The following is a 14,405-nucleotide window of genomic DNA, read 5'->3' as shown; positions in this document are numbered from 1 at the left end:
GAACAAAAGTGCATAGGTTGTAGCTGAACTACAGTGTGGCTGTAGATCCACTAGGTTCAGCTTTAAAACATCAGTCATCTATTTCCACACCCCCCAAAAGTCATGCTCCAACCAGAAACTTTGACATGTACCACTCAAAAATGAGAAGAGAGCAAAAGGTTCCTCAGGTGACACCCATAAACTGTTTGATTCTACTGGTCTTCACACCACACCATTCTCATTCAGTCATAGATTTACCATCCATAATCTAGTTTTCCACTGGAGCAGTTACCTGAGTATTTCCTTGTATTACATGCACTGAATGGAATTTCCACACAAATGCTCTTTACACTCACTGAACTAACCTTGAAAATGAATCACTGCAGTGGAAAAATGAGTATTAAGGCTATTGTGTAAGTTTGAAGTTGAAGTTTGCAAACCGTTATTGAATCTCTTCTGTTTCTCCAGACTACATGGTCACAGTATGACCAGGATTAGAGTGCAGAGTAATAATTTTGTGTGACCCATAACAATTTCTATTAATAGTAAGCTTGTCCTTAAAACTTTGGACTCTAGTGTGATGAACACAAATGGAAACAGGCCATTGTATAAGTCCCTCTTAGTTACTAAACAGACCATAGCAAAACATAACAACCACTATTTGCAGAGCCCTTTAAAGTGATCCGTCTTGATCTTTCACTTAAAGAAATAGACATGCCAACAGACCACTTAAATGACACTTAAGACTAGAACCTGCGATCTAAAGGTCGTATAAATCATCAGGACCAGCATGAGTTTATCCAAGAACAATATATGTACTGACACATATCCACGTCCACATCTTCTCTCACATTGGTTTTTGGGGAGCATCATGTCCAGCGACTTGATCACATCTATTCAACAAGAGATTTCAGGAAAGACATAATTAAATTAAAAACAGCACTAGAGATTGACCGATATATAGATTCACCAATATTTCCCCCCGATATTTTAGCCTTTTACCAAAATCGGATATCAGTTTTGTAATATCGGATTTACCGATAAACGCCTCCATCTTGTGGATGTTTTGAGAATTGTGCGCAGGATTGGCATTACAGCGCATCTGAGGGGAGACGAGACAATGGCGTGCACAGGTAAAGTATACTTACCTGCTTTGCTGTAATTGGTAAACTTTAACATAACAGCCATTAATGCACAAATTAGATGTTACATAAATGCCTGAAATGTAGCTAGTTTATGCAGCTTGTCTCTAAGAAATAGAGCGTAACAAATGAACAAACCTAAATTGGTTACGCAGCACATTTGAGCTTCTGCAAGAGGTTTGGTTGAGCTTCTGTTTATGTTCGCTGATCAATGTTTTTATGCGAGTAAAGGCCTAAATTAAATCTGTTCAAGAAAATTTGGACTAAACCACTCAATTCATTTGGATTAGTTTAACGATCTCTTTGTGAACTTTTTAAAGAATCAACGTTTTAATTGCATAGGCTGTCTACGGAGGGACAGAAAGTGCTCATATTTCATCAAAATGATCTTCATCTGTGCTCCGAAGATGAACAAAATGTCTCACGGGTTTGAAACTAAATAAGGGTGAGTAATTAATGACAGAATTTTCATTTATAGGTGAACTTACTTTTTAAGACAGTCTTTTACGCACAAAAAGTATTCTCTTTGCTTCATACCTGAACCACTGTAGTCACGTGGACTATTTTAACAATGTCTTTACTACTTTTCTGAACCTTAAATGTGGTAATTACATTGCTTTCTATGGGGGATAAAGAAACCTCTTGGATTTCATCAAAAAAATCTTAAAGGGGACCTATTATGCCCTTTTTTACAAATAAGTCTCTGTAAAATAAGTCTCTGATGTTCCCAGAGTGTGTATGTGAAGTTTTAGCTCAAAATACCTCACAGATAATTTTTTATAGCATGTTAAAATTGCCACTTTTAGTGGTTGAGCAAAAATGAGCCATTTCAGCGTGGGCCCTTTAAATGCAAATGAGCTGCTGTGATGGCCTAAGAGGGCGGAGCTTCAAGAGCTCGTTCTCCCTTAGGATTCAGTCAGGGCGCACTATAATGTCAGAAACTGGGAATATATGCTGCATGGAGATAGAACAGGTTTCTTTTCTTTTAGTTCAATTACGGTTATAACTTACATTGTCTTCTTTTTTTATCCACTATATATTAGTACAGGCTTGTTGTACCGTCCAAATGATGGCCAAAACTATACTAGCGTCTGTTTTCACTCTAGAAAATCACCGTAAGAGCTTAATAAAACACAGTGGAAGTGTGCATTAAAAGATTATCCATAAACTCTCTCTTTTTCCCTTGTATTATCATCAACATATATTGTGAACAACACAGAAACACTTGTTACAACTAACAGTAAACGAATATATAAAGACATGCTTTTCGGGTGGTGCTTAATAAACGTTATACCCATAAATAAACTCAGATGAAGTGTAATAAAGTGCCCTCACCTTCATTACTGCTGTATCCAGTTAGCCTGACTTCGTCATACTCATATTCTAGGCAGAATGTGAGTCTGATACTGCTCCATTTGAATTATGGGGCGTGTCTTAACCGAACCAGTAAAAAAAAAAAAAAAAAACTCTGCACTCAATTGGATAGACCTACAACCAATCAGAGCAACGCAGTAAGTGACGTATGTTGAACTTGTACTTAAACTTTTGCTAAATCCCGTTGGAAGGACGGCAAACACATCTTTCCCATCGACAAATGCCTTGATTGCGGTTCTTTGTTCGTCTTTTAAAATCAATGCGCTGTCGATTTCTTTTATTACAGACGTGATAGCGGAATCTAAACATCTTACTTCTCCAGCTGCAGTCATCGTTGGTGAAAACCAATTCAACCCAAGCGATCTTTGATGACGTGGGTGGTTACGTAACCGCAGATAGCCTGTCCATCATCGATTAAAGCCCGCCCTGGCAATTTGATTTGCTCGGGCTTCTGGGAGCCGAGCATAATTACTCCACAATGGATCGAGTCCAGACCGAACTTCCCGTCCAAAAAATGTTGTGGGCGGGGTTCGGCCTGGCACCCAGGCTAGTATCCAGTATCACTCTGGAGTCTTTAAGCTGGATCACGAACAGTTTTTACTTGTATATCCTCCTTGAGTAACACATTTTTTAGCACAGTTTCTGTTTTATATTGTCTCTTTGTATTAATATTCGTTCACAAAGCAGTCCGGTATAAAATGATTCGTGCAGACATAACGAATTTCGACTGAACTGAGGGAGAATTTCCTGGAAAACCAAGTTAATCCACCTCGTTTAGGGAGTAAATGAAGAGAGCTCTATGGATTAATCCATCCAGCTACAGAACACCTTAAACACTTGGGAGACATTCTCATCAGTGCAGTAATGGCGGATTGTGTAAACTTGCTGTGAACTTGCTCAGGGCAGTTCTATGTTAAAACGTCAGTGTCTGGCAACATTTGTGGGCAGAGCCTGTGGCTTTTGTGATGTCACACTGCCAGGGATCTGGAAACAGCTTGTTCTGAGACACTGCTTATGATTTATGGGGATTAAAAAAAAAAAGGAGTGGGTGGATTTTTATCACTATAGGGTGGTTGTGTACACACACTGCCAACACACATTTATGTCCAAACACCATGCAAAAGTGAATTTTGCATAATAGGTCCCCTTTAAATTTCGCTCCGAAGATGAATGAAGGTCTTATGGGTTTTGAACAACATGAGGGTGAGTAGTTAGTAACAAAAATTTCTTTTTTTTTTTTTCTTTTTTTTTAACTAACCCTTTAACATAATAGCTATGGACCTGGCCCCTGATGTCAAAATCGATGTAAATGAAGTCTTAGAGTGTTAATGCAAACACTGGTACTTATTATGTCACTGTTGGTGACTTGACTTATTCTATGTGATGTGTTTCTTTATCGTACATTTTATTACTATTTTTCACTTGATCATTTAATAAACAATGCTTGCTTATAAACATTTACAACTTTTAATTTAATTAAATTTTTTTATTTTCAAATAGTTAAAATAATTCCAACACTTTTTGCTATGGTACCGGCATTTTCAGACTACTGGACTACTGGAACTTTGGTACCTTGACAACCCTAGTGCAATGTGTATGTTCATGCTTCTTTGGAAGTTGCCAATTATTTCATTTTCAGATGGCTAAATGATATTTCCCAAGATAGACCTAAACATGCATAGGACAGTGCGATTCATTGTCTAAAATAAGTCTTTATGATAATGTTTTACTAAGAATAAGACCACAAAGAGACCACAAAGAATATTCAAGGAAACCTAGAGTAGTGAGTGTCTGGCTTGCACTGCTGGTAGTTTAGCCATCGATCTATATTCAAATGAGTGAAACAGAGGTGCAGGACCAACCAAGATGTCCCTTTGTTACATAAAATTGTTACATAAAGTCTAAAAAGTATAAAATAGTTACATGCAAACTATTTGAGCTGGGTTCATTTCTATTATTATAAAGAGCAAATTACATAATTTTGGCATTGATATTTGACATCATGTACAGAAACTCAATGATTCCCACAATGGACACGCATACAGCGTTTTAGAATGAACCACTGAATGCCCATTTCCTTGGACACCTGCTATGGAGATGTGGGAGACTGTTGAGGTGTGCAGGTTGTATAGTCGTGGACGCACATAGGTTTATATGAAAGTGTGTGGGCAGCTGCACTCCTACGAGTGTTTCAGTTCTCTTCCTCACGGCAGAGACGACTGTCACGACTTTGCCCACTCACACAGCAGAACCTCCTATTTCATATAGGCAGGCAGGGAGGGAAGCAGAGATGCGATGGATGCATTTGTTACAGTGTTGCTGTTCATCATGTGGAGCCTAACCAACCCCCCACCACACCTTACCCAGAGTGCAGATGGTCACGAAACAAAGAAAGAATGAGTGATTCATCCCTCTGCAGTGGGTCTATTCTGTCAACAGAGCCGCGTGGGTGATTCCTTTTACAATTCAATTCAGATGAACGCACATGGACAGGCATGTTAAACACTGTTGATGACTTCTGGATTTGAACAACTTGAGTGCTTCTCAATCCATCTTAAACTATGCCCTAGTGTTGTCACGATACTGGAATTACTAACCTCGATACGATACCTGAAAAATATAGATATTTGATACCATGGGGAAAACTGCCATATAGATATATTTATTATTATCAATTTTTTGATAACTTAAGTAACTTTGTTACAATAGCTTACAGAACAGGGAGGCTTTATTTGAAACTTTGAACTAAATTTACAAAAACAACAACAACAAACAAAAAGACAAGTAAACACTCAGTAATAAAATAAGAACAAATAAACTAATTGCAAAAGACAGCACAAATAAATACAATAGAATAGAGGCAAATGAACTAAACATGGCTTTAATTTATTCATGTGGGTCTAACAGTAGTATTCATTCAAGAAATACTACAGAAATGTAATAAAGTAATCAAATGTATGAGCAAAGAGTGATTTTCTCTTTTGTTCTCTGATTAACACAGACAGCAGCAGGTATATTAGGCTGCTGTAACTTTAAGAGCTTAGGCACAGATCCAATATACTGTTACACATACATTTTCTTTCTCAATTATTTACGTTCTAAAACTGACTGTTTTCCTGAGTACTTGCCAAGACAGGAATTTTGAAAATATTGTGTGTATTTGACCGTTTAAGCACAATAAGCCACAAAAAAGAACTAAATTTGGTACTCACAAGCTGTTTGAGGCGTCTTTAGGTGCACGCCACTTGTGTGGATCAGTGGTGCGCGTGCTTTTGGTATGTGCGTGAAACCTGCACAAATGAGTAGAGAAGAGAGGTCAAGAACGCGCAGCTGATATCAATGTAGCGATATTGCAGAAAAGGATTATTTGAACTGTTTCAGACATTTCAGTATATTATATACATTTTAATCTGTAATCTTTGCATTATTTCCATAAAACATCGAAAGCTCAACCAAACAGCTGTTCATAGCTTTATAGGGCGGGTTTTTAATACTCATCTCCATAAATATATCTAGTAGTAGAGCTAATGCAAGGGATAGAAATCAATTGGGGTTATCCTTTGCTTTTTATTTATTTCAGCGTTTCCCATACATTAACTAGACTGTGGCGGCCTGCCACATTCAAATTTGTCCTTATGATAGCAACCTGAATCGTAACAAAGCACTGTTTGCCAGAGGAGAACTGCCCCCCCGACTAAGCCTGGTTTCTCCCAAGGTTTTTTCCTCCATTTTAACACAGAAGTCTATTTGCTACCCGTTTGCCACCTGATGTCACCTGTTGAAGTTTGGGTTCCTTGCCGCTGACGCCTTTGGCTTGCTTAGTTGGGGACACATGACATTTGATATTCAACAGTGCTTTGATCTGCCTGCATTGACACTATTCTTTAAGAGCTGCTGTGCAGCCAAAATTATATACCAGTTATCAATGTAAAGCTGCTTTGACACAATCTGCATTGTAAAAAGCGTTATATAAATAAAGGTGACTTGACTCCTGCCACAGTCTCAAAATTAAATGGAAATTAGGCCTGTCGCGATATTTAAATAACCTTCTGATAATTGCGCTCTTTTATACGGCAAAAGTGGGAGTCATAGAGCAAAAGAAATAGACTAGCACTAATTAAGTTTTCGTGCACTATATTCAAAGTCATCTGAAGCCATTCCATAGCTTCATGTGAGGGACAGAAGAATATGTACATTGTTAAATTTAAGTTCACGGAAACTCGTCTTCCCTCTGCTGCAGCTGTCAATCATTCTCTGTTCAGCACTCAAACAGTGCGTCGCGTTCGGTAAAGACAGTCAGCACGGTAAAACTATCCAATATGATATATTCCCATCAGGGCTTGACAGATAGCACACGTGCGTCTGCAAGATGTCTGTTAAAGATCACTTAATCTGGAAAGCATCTGCTGTTTACAAACATCTGATAGATGTCTTTAAGATGTCAATTTAACATACATTCTAAATCATAAACATCTTAAAGGTGCCCAAGAATGCTTTTCACAAGATGTAATATAAGTCTAAGGTGTCTCCTGAATGTGTCTGTGAAGTTTCAGCTCAAAATACCCCATAGATTTTTTTTAATTAATTTTTTTAACTGCCTATTTTGGGGCATCATTAACTATACACTGATTTTGGCAGCGCCTCCCCTTTAAATGGTGTGCTCCCTGCCACACGAGCTCTCGACTATAATACAGTGCATTTACAAAGTTCACACAGCTAATATAACCCTCAAATGGATCTTTACAAGATGTTCGTCATGCATGCTGTATGCATGCTTCGAATTATGTGAGTAAAGTATTTATTTTGATGTTTACGTTTGATTCTCTATGAGTTTGAGGCTATGCTCTGTGGCTAATGGCTAATTCTACACTGTTGGAGAGATTTATAAAGAAAGAAGTTATGTTTATGCATTATACAGACTGCACATGTTTAAAAATGAAAATAGTGACGGCTCTCTTGTCTCCGTGAATACAGTAAGAAACAATGGTAACTTTAACCACATTTAACAGTACATTAGCAACATGCTAATGAAACATTTAGAAAGACAATTTACAAATATCACTAAAAATATCATGGATCATGTCAGTTATTATTGCTCCATCTGCCATTTTTCGCTGTTGTTCTTGCTGGCTTACCTTGTCTGTGCACAGATCCAGACGTGAATGCTGCCTTTCCTTGTCTAATGCCTTGAACATGAGCTGGCATATGCGCACATATTGGGGTCATACATATTAATGATCCCGACTGTTACGTAACAGTCGGTGTTATGTTGAGATCCGCGTGTTTTCCGGAAGTCTTTTTAACAAATGAGATTTATATAAGGAGGAGGAAGCAATGGGGTTTGAAACTCAATTTATGTCTTTTCCATGTACTGAACTCTTGTTATTTAACTATGCCAATATAAATTAAATTTTTGATTCTAGGGCACCTTTAAAGACATTTTCTAAACGTCTATTTGACATCTGACAGGAAACATCCTATAGACGTATTGCAGAGGAGCAAACACTAAAAAAATATGTCTCCCAAACATAAACAGACATCAAACAGACGTCTCTGAGATGTATGTGTGCTATCGAACACCCGCCAACCCGCCAAATGCGGGTGGATTTCAGCAGTGGCGTGTAACGCAGTCACTGTTACTAGCCACTTTGGCTGGTTGAATTTTATATAGGTCTATACATTTTTGTGTAGACATTTACATGTGTAGTCATTTACATGTGTAGTCTTTTAAAAAGGCATCTGAAATAATGAACTAAGTACAATAATGTCAAAAATTCCGCTTTTTCGATATCTGAAATGCTTCTAATACTCATTTTCCACAGAACAGATACACAATACCAGCTGTGCTTTCTCGCTCTCTCATCTCTCTGACAGGGAGATGACACACAAACTGTCCCTTTACTCACTCATTTTATTTGATCCAGATCAATATTGTTGGTGCTACAGGGCTTGAATTTCAGCATGTGATTTGCGATTTTTTACTTATTCCTGCAGATTTTGTACTCGCACCCAAAGTGTGCACACAGTATAATGGGTCCATGCGTCAGGTCTTAAAGTTACAGCAGCCCTAATATAGCCTACCGGCTGCCAAATTATGGAGATATTGGAATCATGAGATAATATTAAAAATATCTATATGGCAGTTTTTCTGGTGGGCAAAAAGTTAATGTCAAGCCCTGATTCCCATTATAATACTTGATATGTAAATAAAGGGCTTTTTTGCATAAAATGACTATATCTTGCTGGAGTTTACTGTTTCTGAACGATGTCATCATACTGAGTGTCTGTTAGATCGCACAACACAAGGACTATGAGTTGGCTTCACACACACAATAACTAGAATTTAAAACTGAGACGAAACATATGACCAATAAACTGTTAGATGCAGATATAGACTATAGGGATTCTCTTTGTGCCGTGAACTTTACAATGTGCAGCGCAACTGCGCGCTGTGACTCCATATTGCTTTAAGCACATCATTCTGCACCCGGGATGCACATAAGCAGTTTGTGCTGCTGTGTTTTGAAGCATTTGAAGTGTTGTTCTGTTGTATCTATCATATCTTGTTGCCCCATTAAAAAGCTACACAATACATTTAAAATAAAAGTCTTTTAATCTTCAATTCAATTCAATCTTACATTATTATAAATATATATAATTCTTTACATTCATATACAAATATAAACCTAATATAAATAGTTTTTTTCATTTCATAAGAATATAAATAGTAATTTTAAACTTTATTAACATTTAGATTTGATAAAATTACTGTACAAAGTTTTTTTTTTTTTTCAAGAATTAGGCTAGCATACTTTTTGCTGCTGAATTATATACTCGCCTAGTTTATTTGTTTTTTGGTCAGCTTATGATTATATATTTTTTAATCGTGTTATTTTACCTCTATAATGAAGTAGTGCATTTAGTGCATTCTGGATTGTGTTTAACAAATTAAAGAGTGACCATTAGTTCCACAAATACAGGTGTATAGATACAGGCCCCCACTAATTATGCTAGAAAAATTAATTCAACAAAGGTAACCTCTTTTGCTACATATTTTTAATGGTTTAAATGTGTACTCTACATGTTTGACCACTAATGAACTATCATTAGCCTACTATAAGTTTTGTACATGACTAATGTGCCCTACCATCTCAAATTAATAAAATACTATTAGAGCCCAAAATTGTTTACAAGAGAACAAATTTCTTCATTGATCTAGTCACTTAATTTTGCTCTCATAATGCACCAGATTTATGCAATTAAATTTAAAATGTACATCATTTTCCTCACAAAATTCTGTGGGAAACACTGTATTTATTTATTTGTTTATTTATTCATTTATTTATTTATTAAATGTTTGAAAGAACAATAACAATTGTCATCATTGTGGGCTTATCCTTTGCTGAAACTTCCTATGGCTGCATCTCCATAGGGGCCATTCATAATAATAATTCAAGTGCTTTTATGTTTTTCAGACATTGGCAGAATAGGGGTACACCATAGACTGTAAAAAAATATGGACGTAGCGTCCGTGACGTCACCCATAGAGTTCTGAACAGCAGTTTTGAAGCGTAAATGAGGCCGCGGCCATCTTAGCTGCGCGTCACCGCACGTCACTCCCGGATAACTGAAAATGGGCAAAGAGGCGGGGAGGTGGTTTGAGCTGATATGACTGGTTGCTAAAACCACGCCCGCCTAGCTCGACGTGACCATGTTAGCAAGCAAAGGAGCTATCTATCTAGATACTATCTAAAATATTAATGAAGATAAGTTTTATCATCAGAACGTTCTAAAAGTTTACTGTCAATCTATGGTGTTTCTTTAAGATATAGATGCTCCAACACCAGTAGTGTTGGTTGTGCAAATAACAACATGGAAAATCAAATGGGACTTCATACCTTTATAATGAAATAGAGATCGCGAGATGAATCCAATCTGTGCACTTGGGTAAAATATGAGTGTCCATTGCAAAAAAAACATTTCACATTTCTTCTGAATGATCTGCTCTCTGTCATCGTTCTTCAAGCAAGGATGCAATCTGAGCAGCGTTTATGTTGTAAAACTGTATACGATCGTATCTAACAAACAAATGTGCCTGTGTCCAAAGTATATTTTTTTCAAAATAGTGCAGCAGTTTTAGTTATAATATCCAAGCAGTGCTGTCGGATTTTGATATCCTCCCGCCATTGTCATTGTAGTAAATCTCACAACCAAAACTTTCAGCCATGCCACGATCCAACAACGTGTGTTCTGTGTCTCTTCCGCATGCATGCACATCTACACAGACACACATCAGTCTCGAATATTATGCAGCAAGCCATATTTTATAATTGTATAAAATAATCGAGAAAAAAAGCACAAAAACGGCTGAGATGCCAAATTCAGCGGCATCTGAGGTAACATGACGGCTCACAGAGAGCAGTGCCAATCCACCTGTCACTCAAGTGACCACGCCCTTAATTATGCAGAACTTTAAGGCTTAATATAATTTAAACGGATAAGTTATAAAAAAATTCACCCCCCTCAGAGTTGTCATGAAGGGCAAAAATAGCAGTATAGACCAAAACCACAATTTGAACCAACTTGTAAACATGTTTTTTTCTGCTATAAACTTGGCCAATTTAACATGGGACTCTATGAGATTCTGCTGTCTTTTGGAGCCTGTCCCTAGCGGCCAGTCGATGAATCGCAGTTAAAGTTACTTCCGTATTGGCTTCACGAGAGAAAGGGGGAGGTTGCCGCTTGGGGTACACGTCTTTCCTCGTGTCATATTTTTAAGTTCAAACACCACAAAATAAGGAACATTTATTAACAGGTTTTTTTTTGTTTTGTTTTTTTTTTAAACAGAGGGTTGCTAGAGTGAGATTTTTCAATCTTGGGGTAAAAATGACTGAATGGACAAAAAAAATGATGAATTTATGATGAAGTATGAATGTAACAGGGGGTGTGAATATGTGAGCCAATGTATTTGGCATTAATGGAGGAAATGCATCCAGTACTTAAATGTGGGCGGAAAGAGAAGCTGTAGTGGTTTAACATAATGGACAAGGTTGGCGGTTTTACACCGTCATTGCTGGTCTCTGTTGCAGGTCAGTGTTTCTTTGTCAGGTCTTATATAACAGCTCTGCAGATTTAAATGGAACTTTCATAAACAATTCTTTAAAAAAAACAAGCCCTATTTTCAAGATATTTGATAGTATCCCAAACTGGTTTAACAGGTTGATTTCACAGTAAGTCATTTCTTTATAACGTAAGATGATATTTTATTTTATGTATTCAGGAAACAGTGCTCTGCTACCACCCAATACAAGAATCTAAAACTTACTCCAGAATTTTAAAGTCAAATCAGTGTAGCTAATATAGGTTTAACATACATATGTATATATATATCTTAGGAGGGTAAAGCCAGAATCTATCTTATGCGGTGTGTGAAGTCAGGGCTGTCAGCAGCACTTAGTTACCCCTCCCAACTCTGTCTCAACAGTGTGTCACGCTAGCGATCACCACACTGCTGACGTCACTCATCCCAGAGTAACAGTGAAAAGGCCAATTTTAAATCAACACAGCTGAAATTAATTTGAATTTACTCTCCTATCAAACTTCTCATGAACATATTACATAACTCATGAAACTTTTCCTGTTAAAACGATCCAAAAAATGAAAAACATTTAAAACATTTTAACATTTAACATTTGTTACTACAGACTGTTTCAAAACAGCTCAGCTTCACAGAAGAACCCACAACACTCAAGTATATGCTGCATCATGAATGAACAAAAATAATTAAACTGGAAAGTGTTTAATGCAAAGTACCATGTCTATACAATTTTTATTTGTTCTGTCAATCATGACGTTACACTCTTTTTATAGCATCAAATAACTAAAACAAAACTTATTGGAAAAACTAACTTTTGAAGTGTAATTGGATTTTTTAGTTCCCATTCAATTACATGGAGAGGGCGGGGTTTATAACCTATACTGCAGCCAGCCACCAGGAGGCAATCGAAACGTACTGGCTTCACTTTTTAGGCCGGGCGTGGCACACTTGCTTGAACATAAAACGGAACAATTCCAATAGGGTCCTCACTGGGGATGGGCATTTTTGGCAATTTTTTATTTTGATCATCGATAGGTTTCAAAAACGAGTAATCAAGTACTCGGGGGGCGGGGCGTGTGCGGGGGCAGAGCATGGCTGTCATGGAGATAATGAAAATATCTGAAGTTAAAAATAAAAATATGACATGAAAACCTGTATATGAAAACATGAACACATGATTAGAACACTGTTAGATTATGATTATGATGCAGCAATGTTATTAGGAAGCATCTAAAAGAAAAAGCTGCCTGAGGTGAAGAGTGACTTTATGCCAATAAACTGAAGCCCGTTCTATGACACATCTTATGATATTAATCAAATAACTTAGATACATTACATAGACGTAAGATTAGACATAACTTGTATCTGCATAAAAGGATGCAAATGCCGGTGAACTTTAAGTTACGTGCAATAGCGAGTGTGTGAGAGAGAGAGCGAGACCGAGAGAGAGAGAGAGAGTGAGAGAGTGAGAGAGAGAGAGAGAGCCATGATGCGCTTTCATGACAGCGCGCTGAAACACGGGTAAGGACAGAATTTACTATAGATTTCTATAAAGTTCTCATTATAATGCTATGTTTATGGCAGATTTGTGCTTTATTTTCATCTACATTATTAAGTGATTCCATTCCATAAATTGCCTGCGCGTTTTCGAAGCCATACAAATTATACAAATTAGCATATGTCATTGAACAAATATGATGAAAAAAAGCACTGCTGCATTATTATAACATAAGTTTTTTTTTTTTTTTTAAAGAAACATCTAGCCTAAAAGCAATCAAATAACTTGGATATCAAGCATTGTATTTGATACAATGCATGAAACTAACACTGATATGCAGCGCATTCAGCATGTTAATAAATGTTGATATCCCAACGCATCCTATATTAGATTATTCAGATGTAGCCATTACAACTTTCATCTGCAAAAATTTCGCGAATGCAAACGTGAGCTTGACTGAAAGTGTAACTCCTATTGCGCTTTAAAACGAAAGCACAACAGCCAGACATTCTCTCTCACGTCACATGCTGTAACAAGCTAAACAATCAGAGCTCAGGGCGCCGCCCCAAAGTGCTGCTAACCAATCAGGAGAAATGAAATGAATAAATGAAGAAAACCAAAAATGTTAAAATGGAGCCACATTGAGAACCTCATATCTCTGAGACTAAACCATCGAGGGCCTTTAAAATGAAGATACCAAAAGGAAAGTTTAAAGGTGCCCTAGATTCAAAAATTGAATTTACCTTGGCATAGTTAAATAACAAGAGTTCAGTACATGGAAAAGACATACAGTGAGTCTCAAACTCCATTGTTTCCTCCTTCTTATATAAATCTCATTTGTTTAAACGACCTCCGAAGAACAGGCGAATCTCAACATAACACCGACTGTTACGTAACAGTCGGGGTGTACACCCCCAATATTTGCATAATGCCAGCCCATGTTCAAGGGATTACACAAGCCAGTATTAACGTCTGGATCTGTGCACAGATGAAGCATCAGACTAGATAAGCAAGAACAACAGCGAAATATGGCAGATGGAGCAATAATAACTGACATAATCCATGATAGCATGATATTTTTAGTGATATTTGTAAACTGTCTTTCTAAATGTTTCATTAGCATGTTGCTAATGTACTGTTAAATGTGGTTAAAGTTACCATCGTTTCTTACTGTATTCACAGAGACAAGAGAGCCATCGCTATTTTCATTTTTTAAACACTTGCAGTCTGTATAATTCATAAACACAACTTCATTCTTTATAAATCTCTCCAACAGTGTAGCATTAGCCGTTAGCCACGGAGGACAGCCTCAAAT

General features: G+C 37.1%; 1 protein-coding gene across 2 annotated transcripts in view; it reads right to left on the bottom strand.

Annotated features, from left to right (window-relative positions):
• ncalda (neurocalcin delta a) overlaps positions 1 to 14,405 on the bottom strand; it is a 73,964-nt gene that overhangs the window by 39,228 nt on the left and 20,331 nt on the right. The window contains exon 3 of one of the 2 annotated variants that reach the window (XM_048151748.1): positions 5,708 to 5,785. The exons of the other annotated variant lie outside the window; for it this stretch is intronic. The gene's annotated coding sequence lies outside the window, so the exon portion shown is untranslated. The remainder of the gene's footprint in view (positions 1 to 5,707; positions 5,786 to 14,405) is intronic. 2 annotated transcript variants of the gene reach the window in all.

This window comes from Megalobrama amblycephala, linkage group LG13, assembly GCF_018812025.1.
Source record: "Megalobrama amblycephala isolate DHTTF-2021 linkage group LG13, ASM1881202v1, whole genome shotgun sequence".
Classification (NCBI taxonomy): Eukaryota; Metazoa; Chordata; class Actinopteri; order Cypriniformes; family Xenocyprididae; genus Megalobrama; species Megalobrama amblycephala.
The sequence above is the reverse complement of the archived record's forward strand: the minus strand, read 5'-3'. Positions and strand labels throughout refer to the sequence as shown.